The sequence below is a fragment of the Pectinophora gossypiella genome, chromosome 14, assembly GCF_024362695.1.
Source record: "Pectinophora gossypiella chromosome 14, ilPecGoss1.1, whole genome shotgun sequence".
In the NCBI taxonomy this organism is placed as follows: Eukaryota; Metazoa; Arthropoda; class Insecta; order Lepidoptera; family Gelechiidae; genus Pectinophora; species Pectinophora gossypiella.
The window spans coordinates 11776957-11802027 of record NC_065417.1 but is presented as its reverse complement, the minus strand read 5'-3'; the positions used below and the strand labels follow the sequence as shown (position 1 = coordinate 11802027).

At 38.6% G+C, this 25071-nt stretch overlaps 1 protein-coding gene across 4 annotated transcripts in view; it reads left to right on the top strand.

Annotated features, from left to right (window-relative positions):
• LOC126372717 (tyrosine-protein phosphatase Lar) overlaps positions 1 to 25071 on the top strand; it is a 584292-nt gene that overhangs the window by 487841 nt on the left and 71380 nt on the right. The window lies entirely within an intron of this gene.

The window sequence follows — 25071 nt, the reverse complement described above, 5'->3', positions numbered from 1 at the left end:
CACACGATAGAAGAAGACTAGATTGTCGACTGTCATTCTGTAAAATTTGTTTTGAACCTTTGTAATACAAAAACGTATTCAAACATTAATTTGAGTTGTCCTCCTATCCACAGTCAGTCAACAACAAGAGCCATTGTTATTTCAATCAAGCAAAATACTACTTTGGAATCAAATACAAAACAGTATTACGATTGGAACCTTTTCTAAATGAAAACAGGAGCAAAACAGTAAGACAACAGTTCTAAATTAACCTCGCTGTCGTCTGGTACAGTCGGGTTCAATAGTGTTTGCCGGCGACGGCGCTAGTTAACACTATCTCACGCGGACAAGTGATACAGTCGCGCACAAACGTAATTCGGAAATAAATTAAAAAGAAAAACGAGAAATTTACTTAACCCTTTACAAAACTGGAAAGAAAAATAATTAACGGTCGATCGCTGTTAAGTCGGGGAAATAAGTTATTCATATTATGTCACTTCATCATCATCTTATTATGGATGTACCTTTAGTCCTATCCTATGCTATTAGTGCTAGTCCTAGCTATTAATCCTAGCTTATGTTATATCACTTCTGACTGGTTTTAAAATACCTGCGCTCCTTAGTAAAACATAAACATAAACAACCATTAATCTTTCGAACGCCGGAACGCGGATCTCGACCAGACACAATGTAAAATCTATTGTGTCTGGTATCTCGGCATATGAGAGGTTAAGATTGTGCTGGTTATTAAAGAAACATCCATGACTGCATATGAATAATAAAAAAAAAAATATTTTTCAGAATTCCATAATAGCCATTACATAATTCCATAGCTTATCATTCATCATTCCACACATAAAAAATATTTAAAATAATAAATGGTATGTGCCTTTAAATAAAATTACATTAAATAAAATATTTAGGCCGCGATTCTTGCAGACACCTCCTAATTTGATTTTAAGTTATACCCGTCATTTTCTTATCCAAAGGGATGGACGATTGACTACAGTTCATTTTAAAACGAATGAGTGAATGAATGAATAACCCGAGGGAATAAAATAGGCATCTTGCTAAGTTATGCAACCCGTTTGACTTTTTCGATTTCATTTTCCCTTTGTGAATTTCCCTAAGCACGGGCTAGATTAAAAACAAAATGCTTTAATAAATATTATGTTTATATTTATAAGTTAGCGTAATCCAAACATTATTGTTTTCCCATATATTATTGTTTATTCTATGCCAAAGTAATAAGTAATTATTTCATATTATCACTGTTGTCTCGTGTGTCATTGGCTTGTTTCTCAAACAGGAGGCGTCGATTCGATGCTCGGTACCGGACAGGCACCGATGAGTTACTAATTTCAGTTAAGCGCAATTTTCACGAACACAGAATAAATAGAATTGCAAAAGCGGTATATAAAGCGAAAGTTGATGGTAGGGCTGGCAGAGGAAGACCGAGAAGGACTTACATTGACCAAATAGGAGATGTCCTTAGAAAAGGTTTAATACGATCTACTCTGAAAGGGCGTGCGTGTATGAAGCGATTGATGAATGTGCAGGAAGCAAGAGAAGTGTGTCAGGATCGAAGCAAATGGAATTCTTTAGTCTCTGCTTACCCCGGTGGGAAGTAGGCGTGAGTTTATGTATATGTATGTTCACGAACACAGGCAATTCGATATGACTCATCGCCTATCATGTTGGTCTAACAGAAAACTCGATGAATCGTGGATTAGTTTACTTAGTTCATCTTGCGATAGATGTACCTCTGGCTAGCCTATTACAAACATCTTTCCAGTTGTAACAAACCTTTCACCCAAAACATCTCCGAACCTTCGAAGCGAGACAAAAAAGCAAATGAACAGGTAAGTAAAATTTAAATACGGCAACACTTTTTCAAATGAAACACTTTACAACTTCTGTGCCCGGCGATCCCGGTACAGTGCAATGTCAGTCCCTTGGGTAATGAAAAGAAGTGTCCTCTGTAGCTTGTATTACCTTCCCGCTTTAGTTCACTGAAAAGAGTGGAAATTAAATACGTTTGGGAAATCTTCGGGCTGCCAAAATTACTTTGGCTTCAAAAATTTGTAAGGTAAAACCATCGTTTCATTCCGAAATTAAAATTCGTTGAAACGGTTTTAAAAGGTAGGTTATAATATTTTTGGTAATAATAAGCTTTTCGTTTTAAGTACTTTTCACCGATTACTCATTACGAGCATTATCATACTATGTGATGCGAACCAATGGCATACAATATACTTTGGACATGGCATTTATTTAGGAGAAAGACTTTTTAAACATAAAAACATTTTAGTGATACTTCATTCGTTCATTTTTAAAGTACAAAAATCGCTATCTATAAACGATGCGATGGTGTCTCCTACTGCAAAGGTAGGTCAAGTTTGTTTGTTTGTACGACAAGAGGTCTTTTTTTTGACGTGACATATTGTAGATGTGTCGCAGATGGCATTAACTATGACAAGGGGTAAAAATGTCCTCACATCACTAATTTAAGAGCCACGCTCTTGTCTGCGTATCATTGTCCATGCTACTTTATAGGGAACAATAGGGCAGTGGTTTCCCTCTTGCATTCCGCCCCGCAGTACTCTGTCTGACGCGAAAGCCGTACTAGGACTCCTATCCTCCGCCTCTGAATAGTACTGCTGCCCTCTGTCAGGTTCCAGGTTACAGTCCCTGTGACTTGCCACTTCCGTCCTACATTTCCGTACCGATGACTCCCACCTCCGCGTCTGCAACTGTTGAGGTCTTCACCCGTATCCTTGGGCAAGGATTATGTGGAAAAAATTTCACGTAGATAGTCAATTCCAAGAAAATCATAAGTGTGTCCATAAATTCTAAACTGCTTCAGATAAAGGTGTATTTCGTATAAACGATTGCAATTGATGTCTCTATAAAGTTTATCTGACACATGGTACAAGTTTTATGGCCATAACTATTATAATACTTAATAAAGGCACTTAATAAATACATACCTACACGGAAGTACTTATATCCTTAGTTTATGAGTAGGATATAGAAGTCGATAGAAAACTTGCCACTGTTAATTGTAATAATACTTCTTCTTCTTTCGTGTGGGTTGTGAGGTGGAGTACGAACCTCATCAACCCTGTTGTCAGAATTACTATTGAGCCGCCAAAGGCCCCGACATGGCTCATGTAACGACTACATACTTGCATCAGTAAGTAGTAACCGGGACCAACGGCTTAACGTGCCTTCCGAAGAACGAATCATCTTAGTTTCGGACAATCAGGTGATCAGCCAGTAATGTCCTAACCAAACTAGGGATCACAATGTGATTTTTGTGATATGTCCCCAACGGGATTCGAACCCGGGGCCTCCGGATCGTGTGTCCAACGCTCAACCACAGGACCACACAGGCCGTACAACCCACACTACAACTTCATTAAAAACCATAGAACGCCATCTAGTGTCACACAGGGGTAATACAGGATACCAACGATTTTCCTCTTTTTTTCACGAGTTCGTTCTGAAACTCACGTACGATTTTTCACACATTAATATTTCACGCGTATTTTCCACGTCGCTGGCTAATGTAGGCTAATGCTAAACCTATTTGGATACACACCAACGCTTTTAGACAACTCACTTCTATGTGTGACTGTACTGGTATTATAAAACGGTATGTTGGTTTCGCCTGTACTTTCGACGAGTACGTGTGTCGCTATTAAAATATTAAATGATGTGTTTTTACATTGAATTAATAACTCGATGTCCATTTTCTCGATTTAAGAATGTAGAGTATAAATCATTTTTGTATTTGAGTTTTGAAAGTAAATTTTACCTTTTTAGAAAGCTCCTATCAAATAGAACTTAACGACACACAGCTTAAATCACTAAGGGCGAGGGTCTACCAGAACGGAGGGGATAGGAGATGTGTTTTACTAATATAAAAAACTCTACTTAATATAAAACAAGTCCTCTCTCCTCCGTTTTGGTGGAGCCCGAGCCTAAGACTAGAAATATTAAAATTTGCACAAACAGTAGGTACACTTTTATAAACTCCAGGACAGACTCCGGATGACAGACAACGGTGATAAAGTATACAGCTCGGACACTCGATACAAAAATCTACAAAGAAAAAAAAAATATTCATTTATATGTAACATGTGTATTTGTGTGTGTGTGTGTGTGTGTGTGTGTGTGTGTGTGTGTGTGTGTGACATTTGACGCGTAAGTGCGAACGAAATAGATAGTCCCGTATAGTGACAGTCTTCAGGTGCTCCCTTATTCCTTATGACCATAGACTATAATGAGACAGACTATAGTGAAATATAGTGACGTAAATCTAGCTCAGCACCAAAACTAATTAGTGTGTGTAGTGTACGTAACTAGTATTATTCTTTAGTCTATAACTGAGCTAAGAAGCTTTAAACATATTTACATGAATAAATATCTGTGTAAAGAAGCAACATATTCCAGCAAAGGACCAAGTGCCTTCTCACAAACAAAAACAATACGGGAGACACACACAGACGAAATAATTTCATTGTACCCAACATATCAAGTTACGCCCATTTGTTACCAATAATAGTATCGTATAATACTCTTTGCCGTACCAAGAACATCAGGAAAATGCCAACATTATCAAATTTACGTCACAAATGTACAAAGCCATGATCTGGTTATTGATGTCGTCAAATCGAGTTGGGGTTTTGAGAAAACATCGTGTTGTAAACGAATTTCCTTGTCTCAGACAAGGAGTGAGAAACTGAGAATAAGATAGATTGAAACCGCAGCGCTTTTATAAAAGTCGGTGTCACTGGCAGAATTGTCAAAGATGACAGAAGCCATACTTCAAAAAAATGAATTATGAAAGTCGAAGAGTAAATACAAACATAAACTCACGCCCCTCTACTGGGGAGGGCAGAGTCACAAAGAAGAAGAATAATTACGAAGAAGAAGTTACGTACCTTGTTACGAACCGTGGCAGAAAAAATGTACTATAAAGCTAGCCCAAAGACATCTCCCGTCTATAATTAATCTGACTAACCAGCCACTGAGGCGGAGGACAGGATTCCTAGTACCGCTTTAAAATAGACTACTCTGGGCGCCATCCCACTGGGGTCAGAAAGAGTACTGCGGGGCGGAAGGCAAGAGGAATTCCACTACCCTATTTTTCCCTAAAAAAGTAGCATGGAGAATGCTACATCGACAAGAGCGTGGCTCTTAAATTAGTGATGATGAACCAGCCACTCTGTTTTACGTCTATCTTCCAGGAAAGCGTGGTCTGCTAAATTAATTTCCTCTGTGGTATCTTAGAGTCGAATAAATGTGTTTGCCGTCAATCCGCGATTCTCAAACCACATTACCGAAGGTCATACGAAGCTACACGAACCGTGACATAAGGGTCTATGGAGACCAAGAGCTAAACGAGGTGAGCGCTGGAAAAATAACTTATTGCTATTTGGATAAAATGCAATCGTCTACCAATATTTTTTTTTTGTTTTTGATAATGCTGTTCTTTGCGCTGTTGATTTGTTTATTTATATATTATATAACAGTCTATTGTGCTCAGTGTGGCAGACCCAACTAGCTGGCCAACTAGTTGGATCCGCCACATCACTCCTCCCCTCAGACCGTAGTGAACGATATAGAAGTAGATACCTTGGAATTTCCAGTTAAAGCTTCATTAAGAGGTCACCTGAATGCTCGCCACGCGAGGCAGAAATAAACCTTCTGGAATAGTTCAGCATTCCCACAAATCGTTTGAGTTCGTTTGCTCTTTTAGGTAAGGTATATTTTTTATGGCCTGAACCTTTTCCGGAAGCGGTCTGGTACCATTTGCTGAGACATGATAGCCAAGAAAGGTGATTTCCGATGCACCCCAAATATATTTAGAATTGTTAATGAAGTGACGTGGAGGATCCAACTAGCTGGCCAACTAGTTGGGTCCGTCACAACAGTAAAAGTGCGAAGAAGAGAGAAAGACAGGGATTGTACACGGTAAAGAACTTATACCATTGCGGGCGGAGTTAGCTGGTCAGTTTAAGTGGATCGTCGATCCCTAGTCAGACAACCAACCTGTGGCTAGCGGGGTGCTATGCTCTGTTTCATACTCCGATAGAAGCTTGCCGCCAGCTTATTCGGTTCAGCTTATTCCTTCTAGAAACCTCTTCTACCTGACACGAGAAAGAGATATTGGTAGAAAGAGGTTTACCGTCAAACAACAGTGTACTTTATGTAAATAGCAATGAAGTTATTTGTTCAGAGATTTCATTGATCGTCTCACCACTGCTCTTGGTCTGCGCTGACCCTAACACTATGCAAGCTAACGGTAACTTATTTACTACAAAGTACAGGAAAATGTCGTAAAGTTTTCAAGACGCGGGTTGGTACAGAATTAAGAAGGCATAATGGTTTTTACGACTTATTGGCTGAGTGCCTCACGTTTGACCACAATCTCACGATGGTAAGTGACGATGTGGTCTAAGGTGGATCACGCTTACCCAGCAAATACCTATTCACAATACCTGTTCTGCTGTATACCTTTTTTTAAGTGACTTATTGTAGATTTGACTTATGGCGATTACTCTATCCATAGAGGCGGCCGAACAGCTCGCGACAACAAATACTTCAAAACCCCGACACCGACCCCGCCGGCGTGGTTGACGATTTCTCTCATTCAGCACTTGTCGCTATCGACCCGCTTTTAGACGACGCCTTGAGCCGTGGTTCGCGCCCAACAGGGCACCCTCGGGCCTGTTATCTTAAATTTTGTACCGGGTCAGACCCCTCAGTACTCCTCATTTGTCCCGCCAATTAGTTAACGAAATTTGCAGGTGGCAGCAAATGGCAGTAACTATTTGGCCTGAAACTGCTTGATATTGGGAGTGAAGCTTGATATTTTTTACACCGAGTATTTTCGAAATCGAAGTCCTAGTACGACTTTAAAATAGACTACTCTGGACGCCATCCCACTCGCGTCAGACAGAATACTGCGGGGTGGAAGGCAAGAGGAAAACCAGTGCCCTATTTTTTCGTAAAAAATGAGGAACGCTATAACGACAAGGGCTTGTCTCTTAGTGATGATGATCTTCGAAAGGCCCGGTAACTGATACAAGTATTCTAAGTACGTAGTCGTTACATGAACCATGTCATGGGCCTACGGTGGCTCAATAGTAACCCTGACACCTGGGTCGCTTAGGTCGGGTCATCCACTTAACAACCTATGTGACAGAAAAAGTTGCTACGACTAATGGTTAAAACCGCATTTTTTTTTTTTTTTGGCGTGACTTATTGTATGTAGATTTGCCGCAGATGGCATTAACTACTCGGCCGGATAAATGGGGAGCGCTGAAGGCTCTCACCCGGTACAACGTTTAAGACAACAGGCTTGAGGGTTCCCAGTTGGCCGCGAACGTCGGCTCAGGGCGTCGTCTGAGAAAAATAAAAATATTTCAAAGAATTAATCGACCCTAGCGGGTCGATAGCGATAAGCGCTGATTGAGAGAAATCGTCGACCACGCCGGCGGGGTCGGTATCGGGGTATTTTATGTAGACTGTGTTATTAAGCAATGTAAGGTGCGAAGTGTTATGTGACGATATACAAAAAGCTCGACGGAATCTCATCTAATCTCGGCAGACGTCGTGTCACGATGCGCTTAAGCCTTACCCTAGGGCTGGTGTAGATAAATTATGATTTTAAAAGTATAATATTAAGATCATATTACGTTATACGTTACGTTATACGTTACGTTACACGTTACGTTATACATAATATATGATACACTGTCGCATTAGATATAACCTGTAGTGATAGTTATAACATGGAATAAATAAAAATAATAATAAGACAATGGCCCGATTCCTGCAGACACCTCCTAATTTTACTTTAAGTTATACCTGTCCTCTTCTTATTCGCCGAAAAGGAAAGAGACGGATGATTGACAGTCGTAAATTTTAGGAAGAATGAGTAAATGAATGAATAACCCGGGCGAATCAAAAAGTATCTCGCTGGTATGCAAACCGTTTGACGTGTGCTGTTAACATAATTCTGTCGGGTTATTGGCCGATGTAAAATGTTTAGATGGTTGTTTTAGATTTCTGCTTAAAATTGACGTATGTTCCATACATTTTACGCCTGTCGATTACCCGTCCCTTTCCTTTTCGGGGGATAAGAAAACGACAGGTATAACTTAAAATAATTTTAGATGGCGTCTGCAGGAATTAGCACCATTTACAGGATAAACTTATTCTAAGGTGTGCAAAGGGGGCCTTATCGCTAAGAGCGATCTCTTTCAGACAATCTTCGGTAGATGATATAGTACACTTGTACGGCTGGAGTGAAACGCGCAAAAAAGTAAAATAAAATAATAATAAACCTAGTCAAATTTTACATAGACATACATATGCTGGTCTGGTAACCTGTTACCATTCGACTTCATGATCATCTTGGCCCTTTAATACTGTCTCTACTCACCCCTATAAAAACTAGGGGCGTAGTTATGTATTATATCTGTACAAAAGTAAAATTGAAGCTTAAAAGCCTGCGGGCATTACCAATAACACTACTCATTCATTAACCATTGTTAAGTCAACTTATACAGTTCCATTCAAAATATAAATAATATTATAAATATAAAGTAAAATATAAAATAAACTTAAGTTTTCTTATTTGCGAAAAATTTCCTATTAAGCTCAAAATACGTTCCGGCTTTAACGAAGTCGTCATCAAAAGTCCCTTATCTCTTTCGCGGAGAGAAAATTGGATTTTTTCGAGATTTTTTTCGAGACAACCCTACTTCCATACGCTTCTGTATGTTAATATAAAGTTAATTATGCATTTCGTATGCGTGAAATAAGCTCGGTTTTCCCAGAAGCCCGGATATTGCCGTATGTATTTAATCTAGGAATGTATGAATGTGCATAAAGTGAAGATGTTCTGAACACAATCGTAATACGAATTAATTATGCTAAGCAGGACTTTTAACTTTGCAAGTTAGAGGTGTTATGTAGTATGTTTTTTGTTCTATGTATTCTTAAAATGTCCTTCTTACATCGAGGTCGATGACCTATTTCACCAGCCTTAATGTGTACGTCTAGTCTGCTGGTCGTTTGTTTAGCTTGTTATTGTTTTTAGACTTAAGGAATCACGGGTCCGGATTATAAAATCGTAAGTAAAAACATCGATGGTCGTAAAATCGAACACTTTGCACCGAAAGGTCACTACAGCGAACGTGCTTAGTATCGACCATCGATGTTTTTACTTACGATTTTATAATCCGGACCCAGGATCACAGGTCAAATTAGTCTTGATGATAACAAAAATATGACAATAACAAAATGCCCTCAAAAAAATTAAGTACTGACTAACCCAATTAGAATTATAGCCGTGGGCTTGTGTAATATAAAGTGTGTAAAAAATGAAGAGCACTTCAGGGCCTAAAAAAAGATTTAACAAAACCTTAAAGAAAAACGTACCTTTCAACAACATAATTTAATCACCTCCATAAATTCTTGCGAAGCCAACTCTAAGCCAAGCCAAGTAATGCCGTACTCATACAATAAATATGATGGAGAGACATAATAAACCTCCTCCGCAACTGCCTAACAAACCGGAGGTTTATTCCTTACAAGAGCACTTTCAACCTCGTAATCCTGTGACACAGATGAAAAATGTCAGGATATGAAATAACGACTCGCGTTGAAATGTATGCCACGTGACGTCAAGTAATCCTGAAGTGAGTCCAAATTTGTGACACGCGAGGCAGTTATTGTTGAGATTTGGACGAGACAGTGCCCAGTGCGTTGGGAGGAGCGTTTACATTTAATATTCATGTTCAATATTCTTCATTTGCATACTATGATAGTGTAGAAATTTGTAAGTCACACATGAGTTTCACATCACAGACTCTTCGGGCACAATAAAATAGAAGTTGGCGTATATACCTACAATAACGACTTTTGATTTGTGGCTTTTTAATAACATAAGTTCACAACTATACACCAATTGGAGTATTCAGAGGTACGATAAGGTGCAAAAGTCCAATCAGTTTCTTACAAAGTAATAAATTTTAAGACCTCCTGCTTACATGTCGTTTCTGTAATAAAACCAAAAACACCTACAAAAAAACATAAATTTTGTAATTATGACAACTAATGGTTCATAATTTCACCACTACTTACAAGTAATTCGCTGGGCTCAGTGAGTGAACTTTTGCTCTTTGATTGTAGGTACATAACGTAACTAATACTTTATGGCACACACAGGGAACATAAAAAAAAGAGAAATAGAAAGAGTGCAGTCATGAGCAATATCATGTACCCACTTCAGAACCCTGTCGCACTATCATATTTGACATTTAATGAGACTTTTTAATTTGTCAAAAAACTTACTGTGACATGGTTTCAAAGTGTATACATATTAGGACTCGTGACCGTACAATAGGCGGTCTATCTATTTACTGTCGACCAAGGAATTTTCACTTGCAGTTTGGCTAATCGATATTTGTTTGACATAACGCAATTCATCCAATGTGCGCCATTCTTTGACTTTTCATCGAAAACTGTCAAAACGTAAAGTGATATTGTGAATCACGACGTCGATTTGCAATGGAGTTCCGAATATGAAAATATTAAGGGCGTACTCCTAAAGTGTTTCTTTTGCGCTATATTATGGGGGTTCTTGAAAAAGCGGACAAGCTTCTTCTTCTGGAGAAACCTCTAGAGAAAATTTTAATAATCAATAAACCCGCCTTGATCCGACATGATAGGATAACTTTCTTTCTAGCTGTCTCCAGAAGCTTATCTTGCAAATATAAAACTACTAGCCCGTTGAAACTATGCTAGTAAAACTGAACATCTAAACGCGCCTCTGTAAGGTGAGACGACAGCAAAATGCTCGGATTTCTGAGCAAAATTACACGTATCAAGACATTTTGGACACATCCTTCACCGTACTCTAATGGGCGCTTCGTGAATCTTTTGTTGAAATGCCAACAAGTTTTGCTCTTTTTGACACCTTTATATTGTCGGCCATTTGTGAATGTGAGGATTTCAAGAAACTACTTCTCTTACATTATTTTAGGGTCCCGTTACACGTAGTCTTTAGACTTTTGATTTTACTCTTATTTATCTTTCTAACTGTGAGTTTTCATGCTTAACAAATGATTACTTGTACGCAATGCAATGATTTGTGCATACAAATATATGGACATTTTATTTGAAAATATACTTTGATATCTACCTAGATATGTCTATGCTTATTAGTATTTATCGATTACTTAAAGTACGTATACAGTACGTAGTTGTTACATGAGTCATGTCAGCCTTTGGCTCAATAATAACCCTGACACCAGCGTTGATGAAGTTGGTAATCTACCTTATACGAGTAGCCCACCCGATAGGAGATTTAGTATTTATGATGTACCTAAAACTATGAAGCATCAATACAAACCAAAAGAGTATTTATATTATATTATGTATACCTAGTATGGTCACGAGCATGAATATGCATACACTTTTGGTACCATGTCACATGATGTTTTTTGACAAATTGAACTACGTAAGTTTCACTAAATGTCAAATATGTTAGTGTGATAGAGTCCTTAAGTGGATACATTATATAAATAGTGAATAACGTTTTCTAATTCTAATCTATCATCAAAATCAAACATATAATCTATATCAAACATCAAAATTGCCTCACACATTGTACAGACTAGTAAACTTGATTAATAATACAAAAACGATAATTTAAAAATATCGTAAGAAAATAAATTGATCTTTTTTCTTTGTCATTAGATACACAAACCTCTCGCTAAGAAATACAGACTATCTCTTCTTACATTCTCGTGTTATTTCCATTCAAAATGTGATCTCCGTTCGCCCTTACTAAACCTGATTAACGTTTTCCGAATCCCAAGGAGGACTTTTCGTCTTCAAAAGGAGTCTGCTTACCTCTGAAGGACTGCTCTTCTTACAACGATATTCGACACGCAGCAATAGGTTTATGACAATGTGAATCCTGACAACGGCTTACACGATGTTCTGCCAAAATTTCCACTCCGGTATTAGATTCGGGTATGCCAATATAAGGATTCGAAGTAATATGAGAATTCGATGAAATGAAATTAATGTGCCGCTCCTTGTCAAAATTTTGGTTCCTGGAAGATTATTGAACGCAACAGAAGTACCTCCTTGAAATGTATTCTACTTCCACTTAATAAGTATGTATTGTTATTGCGGGAAGAGTGGCATGGGGGAAGTTGTACCAACGTTTTTGACACTCTAATTGACTAATCTAAATGACAATATAGATATCAAAAAAGTGTTTTATAAACTGCGCGTAAGAAATTCGTGTCCGTAAAGTGTGAGTTTAAAAAACCGTTTGAGTAGTTGTTTACAGACTTAAAGTTTATACTAGCCCTAAATTGAATTGAACGCGGAATTCAATTTAAGGTAATTAATTCAGAAAGGCGCGGTTTACACCACTCTCGTATATATATACCGTCAGTTAAATTTTCGCCCGAACGCTTAAACGCTGAACTTCGGTATTTATACAGCATGTTTTAATTGCTTCCACCTATAAAGGAGTGCGTTCGTCTTTAATTAAAATTTCCAAAAGCTCTTTGCTTGGCGCAAATTTTCAACTCCCATTGTTAACAATACTGTTATTATTTATGTACAAAAATGGTTTTCAATTCCGTTGGTTTAATTAACTTGCTTAATGGACCTAACAATACGCTTTTGATTTCGTTTTCTTTCGGTGTCGGGTTAAAAATACTTAACCCTCTCACCAACCAATGGCAACTTTTATAAAACTTCAGACTACCAGCCAATGGTGAAAATCATGACGTGATGAGGAGCGCACGTGATTGGTTATTAACGAAGTATATTGATATCTAAAGCTGAAGTACGGTAGTGAATGTTGGGTATGGCAGAAGAAGCATGAAAGTTTGATCAATGCCGTAGAAATGAGTTCTTTGCGTAGCATCTGTGGTGTGAAGTTGAGTGATAGAGTGAGAAACAGTGTGATAAGACAGAGATGTGGTATAAAAGACGATATAGTGACTAGGATTGAGAAGGGAATATTAGGTTGGTTTGGACACGTAGAGCGGATGAAGGATAATAGAATTGCAAAAGCGGTATATAAAGCGAAAGTTGATGGTAGGGCTGGCAGAGGAAGACCGAGAAGGACTTACGATGACCAAATTGGAGATGTCCTTAGAAAAGGTTCAACACGATCAACTCTGAACCGGCGTGCGTGTATGAAGCGATTGATGAATGTGGAGGAAGCAAGAGAAGTGTGTCAGTATCGAAGCAAATGGAATTCTATAGTCTCTGCTTACCCCGGTGGAAAATAGGCGTGAGTTTATGTATGTATGTATGTATATTGATATCTAATATCTGCTTCCTGATTGGCTAATCGCGTAAGCGGTGGGGTAATCACCCGTGATAGACGACGCTCCTGATTGGCTAGACGTTTGAGATTACTATCATAAAGAAACTAGTGTGCTCTACTAAATAACAAGGATCGTACCACAAAATGGTTGAGCGCATTTGCAATTGCAAAAACAATTTACAGTTCTACAACTTAGCCAAATGAAATATTTTTTTGTATAAATAGTTTTCTTATGAAAACACTTTCCGTCTGACGTCATAAATAAAACCGATTAACATCGTACTCATTGTTACTTAATTCGAAAATAAATAAAAATAACTTTTATTTCTACATTTTATAATTCAAATATAATAGACTCAGTAAAATACCGTATTTTAAAAAAAAACTTTATTTGCTAGATATATAAAGTCTATTTTTAACAAATCAATCACAAAAGCGCATGATTTTTGCACAAGCGCCAATGTCAATTGTTGTCCAATTTTTGCTTGGATTTTTTGTCATTTATTTTCAATCCATTCGCTATGCAATCTGGTATCATTAATTCTTCATACAATATTCCGCAGACGTCGAAATAATGCTGAAATGAAATACAAAGATATATAGCTAGTGGATTTCTGTAAGGCTGACCTGAATCGTATTTTTTTTTAATTTTTAATAGCCACAATATAACTTGATGGGGAGTAAAGATCTGATCTAAGATACACGCTTACGCGCTTACACTTGCGCGCGTAAGTAATTGTAGATTGTTGGCGTGACTTATTGTAGATTTGCCGCAAATTGCTTTAACTAGTTGGCCGGACAAATGGGCTGCGCTGAGAGCCAGAATCTTAGTAGCTGCCCATTCACTCTCAAAAGATGCTGTAGTTTGTCTTCTGATTAATTGTGGCTGCCCACCCCATAAGGGATTAGATTTTTTTGTAGGTATGTACTTGCATTTCTAAATAGAGGAGTACATGATGGAATACCTATGTTTCAATTATTCAGCCATAGTTGCTTTCACGTAATATTAGTGTGGATGTATGCTGAGCAATTATTATTTTAGTGTGAATTTATAATATTAGTGTGGATGCGTGCTGAGCAATTATTATTTTAGTGTGAATTTATAATATTAGTGTGGATGCGTGCTGAGCAATTATTATTTTAGTGTGAGTCTATAATATTAGCGTGGAAGCGTGCTGAGGAATTATTATTTTAGTGTAAATTTATAATATTAGTGTGGATGCGTGCTGAGCAATTATTATTTTAGTGTAAAATTATAATATTAGTGTGAGTCTATAATATTAGCGTGGAAGCGTGCTGAGGAATTATTATTTTATTGTGAGTGTATAATATTAGTGTGGATGCGTGCTGAGCAATTATTATTTTAGTGTGAATTTATAATATAGCATGGAAGTGTTTTGCGTCCTTATTGCGCTTTTTCTCCCGGCAAGAAGCGAAGAGAAAATAATTGCCGGTCCCAGGGAAATCCGGGATGTTATTGTAGCTAAGCACTGGGAAAACAATAACTTTTTCTCGACTCATATAAAAGCTGAGCCTTTGTAAGCTGCGCGGTTGCGAACGCAAACTGGTTTAATATTATGCAGTTGGGAAAACGAAATATTATGATATTACTTACCACAAGGTGTTGCTGAACAAATAGTTGAATGTGAAATAAAAACCGGCCAAGTCGGATTGGACTCGAACGAAGGGTTCTATACCATTGCTTAATTAAATAACAGTACCTATGTACTGATATTGAGCAAAAAAGGGCAAAAACAGTCGCGTTTGTTATATGGAAGCCCCCCTTAAATATGTATTTATTTTGATTTTAGTATTGTTGTTATGTATAGCGTCAACAGAAATGCATAATTTGTGATAATTTCAACAGTCTACTATCGCGGTTGTTGAGATTTATACAAATTAAAGTATAAAACATCAAAATGTGTTTCAAAATCTTGCGATTATCAATACGACCAAATGTTTTTACAATGAATCAAAACGGATCAAAAATTATGTGTATTATCAACAAAAAAGGAGTCCACCCTCGCATATTCAGTATTAGAATCTCTTTACATAATCCACAAGAACAACATAAAGTACATTTTGTGGAAAGATCAACAATAATATTATTGTTGGGGAAACGAAACGCAATTATCTTATAACCGAAACGCACAATATAAATATACGTTTGTATAGGGTAGCTATTCCAAAGAGTGAGCTTCTTAATTCACTGTAACACAACCAGTGATATGACGTTCCCGAAAATGTTTCCACTTTTGGAATGTTCCCGGCAGTTTTTTTTTTTTTTTGACGTGACTTATTGTAGATTTGCCGCAGATGGCATAAACTATGGCTCTCACCCGGTACAACGTTTAAGACAACAGGCCTGAGGGTGCCCAGTTGGGCGCGAACCTCGGCTCAGGGCGTCGTCTGAGAGGAAAAATATTTGAAAGAATTAATCGACCCTAGTGGGTCGATAGCGATAAGCGCTGAATGAGGGAAATCGTAGATAACACGCCGGCGGGGTCGGTATCGGGGTCCGTTCCCGGCAGTAAAAAGACACAAAACGTATGTAAAATAAACTTTATTACATAACGGTGACAGGTGGCCAGCCAATTGTCCATAATAATGGTCCACCATTTTAAAAAGGACATTCACGTCTTAATGTCACGGGTTCGAATCCCGACTCGGAATCTAAACCACTGAATCGTTGCCTTTTCTGTTTCCTTAGTTGTATTGAGATCCCGTAGATACACACACACGCACATATACACACACGTACACACACATACATACAGAAACACACACACTAACACACACTAACACACACTCACACACACACACACGGGATTCTCTTAAAATGCATAAATGGTTTTGTCATAATTTTAATTATCATAATCCTTTTCGCATACCGTTTTTAAGCATAATAGTACTTTCCCATAATAACATCTAAGAATACTGGTTTGTTAGGTATAACTTATTTTTGGACTAATATTTGTAGGTATAAATTTGATTCGCATATAAATAGGTATCCATAATTCTTTTTTAGAATAAAAGTGTTTTGTCATATTTTTTACAAGGCATAACAGTAGGTTAGGGTGCGGCGGGGGTGGCCCCTGGGCCACCCCTACGCCGCCAGTATGTTTATCTTACACACGAAAAGTATACTGAATGATCACTAACAGCATGAAATAGAGTCAAAAAATATAAAAAGTCACAATCATGAACCAAATGCAACCAAGGAAAAATAAGTTTCGGAAATGTTCAAAGTTAAGCCAAAACTTTTCTTATTCGGAGTATAGTTTTTATGCTTATAATACTTATGCTTATATGTCATTATTGTCGTTAATTATTATGATTATGGTAGTTATGAGTTTCAAAATTATGCTTAAAAAGTTATGACAAATTAATACTACGCGTAACTAACAATAGGACAAGTAACATTATGCCATGGTAAATTATTACATAAAAAATATGCGTAAAAATAGAGAACCCACAAATACACCCACGTACGCAAACACACACACAAACACACGCGCGTTGTGTGTGTCTACGCGCGCGAACAATTCTGTATAAGTTAGTCCGAATTCGCGCGGTTACCAGGAGCCTTAAAATTACAAACGATTATGACAATCGACAGTTACATATACAGGGCGTTAGTGACATCGTAACGAATACTGAAGGGGATGATTCAGACCATGATTCTGAGTTGATATCAAGTGGAATTTTCTAGCCTATGTAACATTGCTAGCATTAAAAAGCCACCACCACTTCCTATCACATTGGTCTAACAGAAAGCTCGGTGAGGCGTGGTTACTTAGTACACCTTGCGATGGGTGTACAATCAAAGAGCAAAAGTTCAGCCACAGAGCCCGGCGAAATGTTTGTAAACAGTGGTAAAATTATGAACCATTAACATAAACTGCCTATATACGTCCCACTGCTGGGCACAGGCCTCTCAATCAACCGGAGGGGGTATGGAGCATACTCCACCACGCTGCTCCAATGCGGGTTGGTGGAGGTGTTTTTACGGCTAATAGCCGGGACCAACGGCTTAACGTGCCCTCCGAAGCACGGAATCATCTTACTTTTTCGGACAATCAGGTGATTCAAGCCTGAAAAGTCCTTACCAAACAAAGGACAGTCTCACAAAGTGATTTCGACAATGTCCCCATCGGGAATCGAACCCGGACCTCCATACCGTGAGCCTAACGCTCTAACCACTAGACCACGGAGGCAGTTATGAACCATTAGTTGTCATAATTATAAAATTTATATTTTTGTAGGTGTTTTTGGTCTATTACAGAAACGACATGTAACCAGGAGGTTTTAAGTGCAACCAGTTAATTTATTGCTTTGCAAGAAACTGATTGGACTTAGGCACCTTATAGCACCTCTGATACTCCAATTGGTATATAGTCGTGAGCTTATGTTATGTTATTAAAAAGCCACAAATCGTTTTTTTTTTTTTTTTTGACGTGACTTATTGTAGATTTGCCGCAGATGGCATTAACTACTTGGCCGGACCGAGTCACAAATCGAAAGTCGTCAATTATATATCACACTCCTTTTCACTTGCTTTTTAAATCATTCCATAAAAAAACCGAATGAGATGGCGACACAGGATTATTCAATTAATTCCTATCATGTCAGCGAGCTCTTTTATTTAACATCATATGAAAGCCTCTTCATATCATTCAATATCACGTTATTACATTTTATTAAAGGTTTCAGTAATTTGGCTAAGAACCATTTTTATATGTAAGTAGGTATACCTACTATCAATACGGGAACGAGCGCGCGCGTCTGTGTGTGTGTGTGTATGTATGTGTGTGTGTGAGTGTCTGCGCGCGTGTGTTTGTGTGTGTTTGCTTACGTGAGTGTGTTTGTGTGTGTGTGTGTGCATGTGTTTGTGTATGTGTGTGTGTGTGTGTGTACGTGTGTGTTTATGTGCATGTATGTGTATCTACGGGATCTCAATACAACTAAGGAAACAGAAAAGGCAACGATTCATAAAACACAGAATGACATTATAAAGGCAAACCACAAAACTACCAGAAAGGAATAGGAGCAGAGTTCAAACGATCTAGAATGCACGTAGCGACGGCATATATTACAATTTGCGGGTAGCTTGCACAGAACGTAATTAATATCAAGTTTGCCATAAATTTATGACGCAATGCCACTGCTCCCCACGATTCCCGACCTTCCTCCAATGTTATAAGGTTCGGAATTACAGCAACATTAACAGCTTTGAGATTGCATTTTAAAACTTCGAGGTGAGAGAATGAACTCTTTCTGTTTTTGTTTTTTGTTTTTGCTATTTTTAATCTGATTGTGTTTCGGCTTTTGTAGATGTTTCGTTGAATTTCTTATGTTTCCTATCCTATCTTTAGATTATTTATCTGTTTGTTTGTGTTGAAGAATATTTGAAAGAATTAATCGACCCTAGTGGGTCGATAGCGATAAGCGCTGAATGAGGGAAATCCTCGTTCACGCCGGCGGGGTCGGTATCGAGGTTCTGAAGTGTTGGTAGGTTCTTGTTTTTTCCACCAGCAACGTTTATTATTATATGCATACTGTTAAATATAATAGAATTGAACAGCCTAATCTCGACTAACTATGCTAATGAACGTCACAAGATTGGCTTTTGTACTTTGACAGTTGTAACTCGTAACGCGCACTGAAGCTATCGATCGACCATATAGACGGCGATGCGGCTCACCACCTATCACGTTGGTCTAACAGAAAGCTCGGTGAGATGTCGGTACTTAGTTCTTCTTGCGATGGATGTAATTTTTACTACCCCAATCGGGATGTAGTCTTTTTTTTCACGTGACTTATTGTAGATTTGCCGCAGATGGCATTAACTACTTGGCCGGACAAATGGGAAGCGCTGAAGGCTCTCACCCGGTACAACGTTTAAGACAACAGGCCTGAGGGTGCCCAGTTGGGCGCGAACCTCGGCTCAGGGTGTCGTCTGAGAGGAAAAATATTTGAAAGAATTAATCGACCCTAGTGGGTCGATAGCGATAAGCGCTGAATGAGGGAAATCGTCGACCACGCCGGCAGGGTCGGTATCGGGTCCTGAAGTGTTTGGAGTCGCGAGCTGATTGGCTGCCTCTATGGCTAGAGTAATCGGGTCGTTGGGATCGTATATTACGTCCTTCGGGATGTAGTCGTGAGCGAGTGTTATGTTATATTTTCTGTATTTTTTCTTTCGGTGCAGAAAATTCTATTTATACCTGTCATATCCCGCTTACGTCTATGTCTTACAAGGGCAGGAATCTCACAAGATCTACCAACAGCAAAAACAATCTACAATAATCGAATTGCTCGAACCATAAACTCGACTATGTGTGCCCTACCTTTATACAGTTTTCTGTAACCATGCGACATTTCTTGCTGGCTTCCCGAAACCAATCAATTCAATTATATCTGGAAACTGATATTAGGCAGCCAAATTACAAAATTTATTTTTAATAGAACGTCTACGGCCCTGTTCCGAGGTATTTCTTGCAGCTTCTTTTCCCCGTCTATACAGGTTGTGAGAAGCTGCAGTAGTTTTAGGCGGATGAGACGTTCGTTATGTAAAAAAATGACGATTCTATAACTATGTTACCTATCTACTGAATAAAGATATTTTTGAATTTGAATATGAAATATACGTATTCATTACTAGCTCTCTGCCCGCGATTATCGCAAATGGCATGTTTTTCCCACCCTTCCCATTCTTTGGTTTCTTCCCTATGTCTCAAACCATCTCCGTACCTTACATTTATGCGTGAAAAGGTTAAAGACAGACACGAGTTACTTTCGCATTTAAAATGTTAGTGCGGACTAGCGTGGTCTTAGCGTGGCATGAGGAAAAGTCCACTAATTAACAAGTCATAATAATTATATGTAGAATCTGCGATGCATGGCGGCCGCGGGACGTGTTGCAGATTTTTCGTGGCTCGGGCTATAGCTATTTTAAACCTTTTTATTATCTTCAGTCTTCGTTTTATAGTGAGGCGGTAGGAGTTTTTTCTCGGTTGACTGGTACCATATTCCAAAGCTGAACGCGCACCTAAACGCGCCGCAGGAACCGCACGCGCCCCAGTAATCGCATTTTGTAAATCTTTGTAGGAAATCCTATGCAATATCGCACACCTATTCGCGCTGCATGACCCTTATTTTGGCGCAAAATGCGATGACTTCGGCGCGTAGGGATCCGCGGCGCGTTCATCTTAAGGATAAGTAGCATTGTTATAGCTGAATGCATTTTATGTTATCCGTTTCTCAGGCTACGCTTTTTTACGCGATGATGCTTAAACGAACAAATTATTTACGACAACGTCAATATATCTGAATAACAAAACCATACGTATTATTAACTCCACAAGTATACCAAATTATGTTTAATTAGGAATCCCTCGAGAATGTAGACAGCACACATACATTAAGAGATAATTCGAGCGGTCGTAAGTCTGTAATTAATATGAATGTCTATTTGAATCGGGGTCCGCAGACGTAAACTCTGACAACATAACATTTCGACCTGTCATAGAATAAGGAATAACACTACGTATAGAACGGCAACTCTCCGCTCCCCTCCAGCGGCTGAGCTAGGTTTACCTCACCCCTTCGGTCTTATTTTAGTCTTCAATCGTATGGGCGTCAGCCGTCACGCGCTTGTATGATAACGGCAATGAGTAGTGTCCGAGGTTTGCCTCGGTTATACGTGTGTGTCTAGTTATGTTTGTAGCTGTAGGTACCTGAACATCACTACCTAACTTAAGAGCCACGCTCTTGTCGGTGTAACATTCTCCATGCTACTTTTTTAGGGAAAAATAGGGCAGTGGTTTCCTTCTTGCCTTCCGCCCCGCAGTACTCTGCCTGATGGCGCCCAAAGTAGTCTAGTTCAAAGCTGAATATTACTGACAGTTACTGCTGCCCTCTGTCAGGTTCCAGGTTACGGTCCCTGTGACTCGTCTGTCCTGACCAGCACTGCCGTACCGATGGCGCCCATCTCCGCCTCTGCAACCGTTGAAGTCTTCACCCGTATCTTGAACAAGGGTACTACGTTATACCCCGTAGGTCCGGCTCCCTATCCGAACTCAGCCACCATCTCACTCTGGCCTACTGAAGTAAGAAGCGCCCACCCCGGGGTAAGGACGCGCCGAACAGTATATAACCATAATTATTAGTTCTAAAACTCTGCCGAAATACATTGTATAAGTTGTACTGCATTTGTTTATTATTAAAAATTGGCTTCAACCGTAATCGTTACCCAGTGATGTATTTTATTACGTACTATAAGTATACAAAACTAGTCCAGGCAATTACTTAGTTTCTTATCAGATCTAACTACGTACATTTCATTAAACTCATAAAATTGATCGAATATGACTTCAAAGAAAAGGGCAGCCAGCAGTGTCATTATTTAAACCCGTACTTTAACAACAGAAAACTAGTATCGGCGATTAGTTCTATAATATCGGTGCCATGTTTATCAAAACTTACAAGCCCTGTATTACAAGAAATGTTGTTGTAAAAATTGTCATTAATGTAAACACATTCTTGTAATAATCAATACTACATTTGTATATAACATGTTACAATATTTATTTCATAAGTATTTTTTACAATCCTTCTACTTATTTTGATAAACGTAATTTACACGTACGGTCACTTGTACTAATATGTATACACTTTGAAACCATGTCACATTAACATTTTTGAGAAATTAAACCAAATATGATAGTGCGAAAAAACAAAAAACATAGAAAACGTTCAGCTGCTTGTCTTCCCGGGCATGTTGTAAAAACCAACAGAGGGATTGTGTCCTCCAACATGATAAACTAATGTTATGGGCGATAGGTTGACCCCTTATCACCATAAGATTTATCCAGCTTACGACATCGTATCAGCAGTGGCTGCAAGTTGTCTTTGATTACTTGTGACTCTGCCCACCCCATTAGGGATTACGGGCGTGAGTTTATGTATGTATGTATGTATGATAGTGCGACAGTGTCCTAATGTGGGTACATGATATTGCTTATGACTGTACTTGTAACTTGTGAACGTGTAGACTTGTAAGTTTTGATAATGACTTCGTATTTATCACCGACAAGTAAAAGGCCGGTCACATACATTCGGAATTCCGTTTCGGAATTTCGATTCGAAATACTGTTTCGGGATTCCGTTAATATATCACACACATACGTTTATTTCCGTTCGGAATAACAAGGCTCAGTTGAGCGACGCTAGAACTTGAGTTCAGACATTTGGCATTATGGACGACGATTTTCTTATCGCGATAGCACTGTTGCTATACCTATCAAGGAAAAAAAAATACGTCGCCGTTACTGGGCCATGCATAGGCCATCATACGGAATTCCCAATCAGATTAAATTTCGAACGGAAAAAAACTGTAAGTATGTGGTTGATTCATAGATGTTGTATGGATTTAATGCGTTCGATATTACGAATCGATATTTCGAATCGAAATTCCGAAACGGAATTCCGAATGTATGTGACCGGCCAAAGTGAAGTGAGGGTAGTTACGCACGGAAATTTAATCTTCATAGTAGCGAGCACTCGCCGCGCCGCGTCATTTATACCGTGACCACAGTCGTTGCAACACGTCCGAAAACGTCGGAAAATTATAATTTATTGTAAAATTTGTGAATATTTAATAGTTATTACTCTCTTATAAGGGAGTCTAATTTTATATATTAACAATTGTCACGTGTTCTAACTGTGAAGGCTGCTTTGTTTCGACACGTGTTTCTACTTATAAGGTACGTACTCAAATCCTTCTAAAACTTTTTCCCAGCTTAAATATAAAACAGAACAACATATGAAACAACTATAGAACAGGACACACTTGTAATCCCAATGTTTCTAAAATCTCTACAGAAAATTACTGGAACCATCTAAGCCAGCGGGTCTCAAACTTTTTTGCCTCACAAAATGATTTCGACAATGTCCCCATCGGAAATCGAACCCGCACCTAGCATAACGCTCTAACCACTAGACTACGGAGGCTGTTAAAAAAAGATTAAATAAATACAAAATAAGTGTAACAACGAATGTAGGTAGAACGCGAACGAGTATTTTTTTTCTTTCTGATAGGATTCTAAAAATGTAAAGGAACTAATGTAAAATAGGCAAATCCGGATTTTATGTTAATCATTTATTAATAATAATCACATTATATATCTATATATCACATTTTACATTCTTCTGACGTGTGGGTTGGGAGTACCAACCGCATCACCCCTGGTGTCAGGGTTACTATTGAGCCGCCTATGGCCCCTGACATGGCTCATGTAACGTAGTAACCGGAACCAACGGCTTAACGTGCCTTCCGAAGCACGGATCTTCTTTCTTTCGATCATTCTGGTGATCAGCCAGTAATGTTCTAACCAAACTAGGGACCACAAAGTAATTTTTGTGATATGTCACCACCGGGATTCGAACCCGGGACCTCTGGGATCGTGAGCCGAACGCTCAACCACTGGACCGCGGAGGTCGTTTTACATGAATGAGATATAATAAAATAAATAAATCCTACGAGTAGGTATTTCTTGTTAGTACTTTTTTATCGTAACTGTATGATTGCAACTGCAGTAGTTTTAGGCGGATGAGACGTTCGTTATGTAAAAATTGACGATTCAAAGTGTAACTATGTTACCTACTGAATAAAGGTATTTTTTTGAATTTGAATTTTGAATCGGTAACAATGTGATAGCAGTTATTTCATGACGGCTGTCGGCGGGACGATACTGTAGTACAAACTCTGCACATACTGGCCTTTCGTTCTAACCGTCATTTTACACTGACTCATTGCATCCCCGACCTTCATAAGAACAACATAAATATTATACTGTTTAGCTCTGGCCGTGCCCTCTAATTTTGGATTTGATCTCATATCTAAACATCGTTATAATTTGTTTGTGGAGTGTTGTTAATGAAGTGGATATTCCTGCTGAATTTAATACGTTATTTTGTCGTCGTTATTACCAATCACCCCACTACTCTGCCCGCACGTCGGGACTCCACCACCCATCGTGCCGCAATACCACAGCCCTAGGGCTCCGCAGAGCAAACTTTCAGAAACGCTGGTCAAAACTTTGAATCGCTATAACGTCAGTCTTTACTTAATCAAATTTCGTTCAGTCGGATCGTAAGACGAAGGAAATTTCATTTAGGAAATTAATTCACTATCTTCATTAAACGTTACGTTTTAAGATTTCCAGCAGATATTCCTGCGAATCAGGCCGAATTAGCCTACAAAGGGTTGAAATTTTGTCCTTGTATAATATGTATTTGAAATTGTTGGCAAAGTAGGTAGTCTTTAAAACTTTTAGGTTTTATTGTGTTATGAAAGTGATGTTTGAAAAAATTACGGTAGTTGTTTTTTTTTTTCAAGTCGATCTATTCTTCGCGTCTAACAAGTATTGCGATGTAATTGTGAACTCTCTTTAAGTAGGTAGCTAGAAGACTTATGCTGTGTCTACATTATAATCTATATACATACCTATTCTCTTCTTCTATCGTGTGGGTTGTGAGGTGTAGTACCAACCTTATCAACCCTGGTGTCAGGGTGACTATTGAGCCGCCAAAGGCCCCTAACATGACTCATGTAACGACTATGCACTTACATCAATAAGCATTACCGGGACCAACGGCTTAACGTGCCTTCCGAAGCACGAATCGTCTTACTTTCGGAGAATCAGGTGATC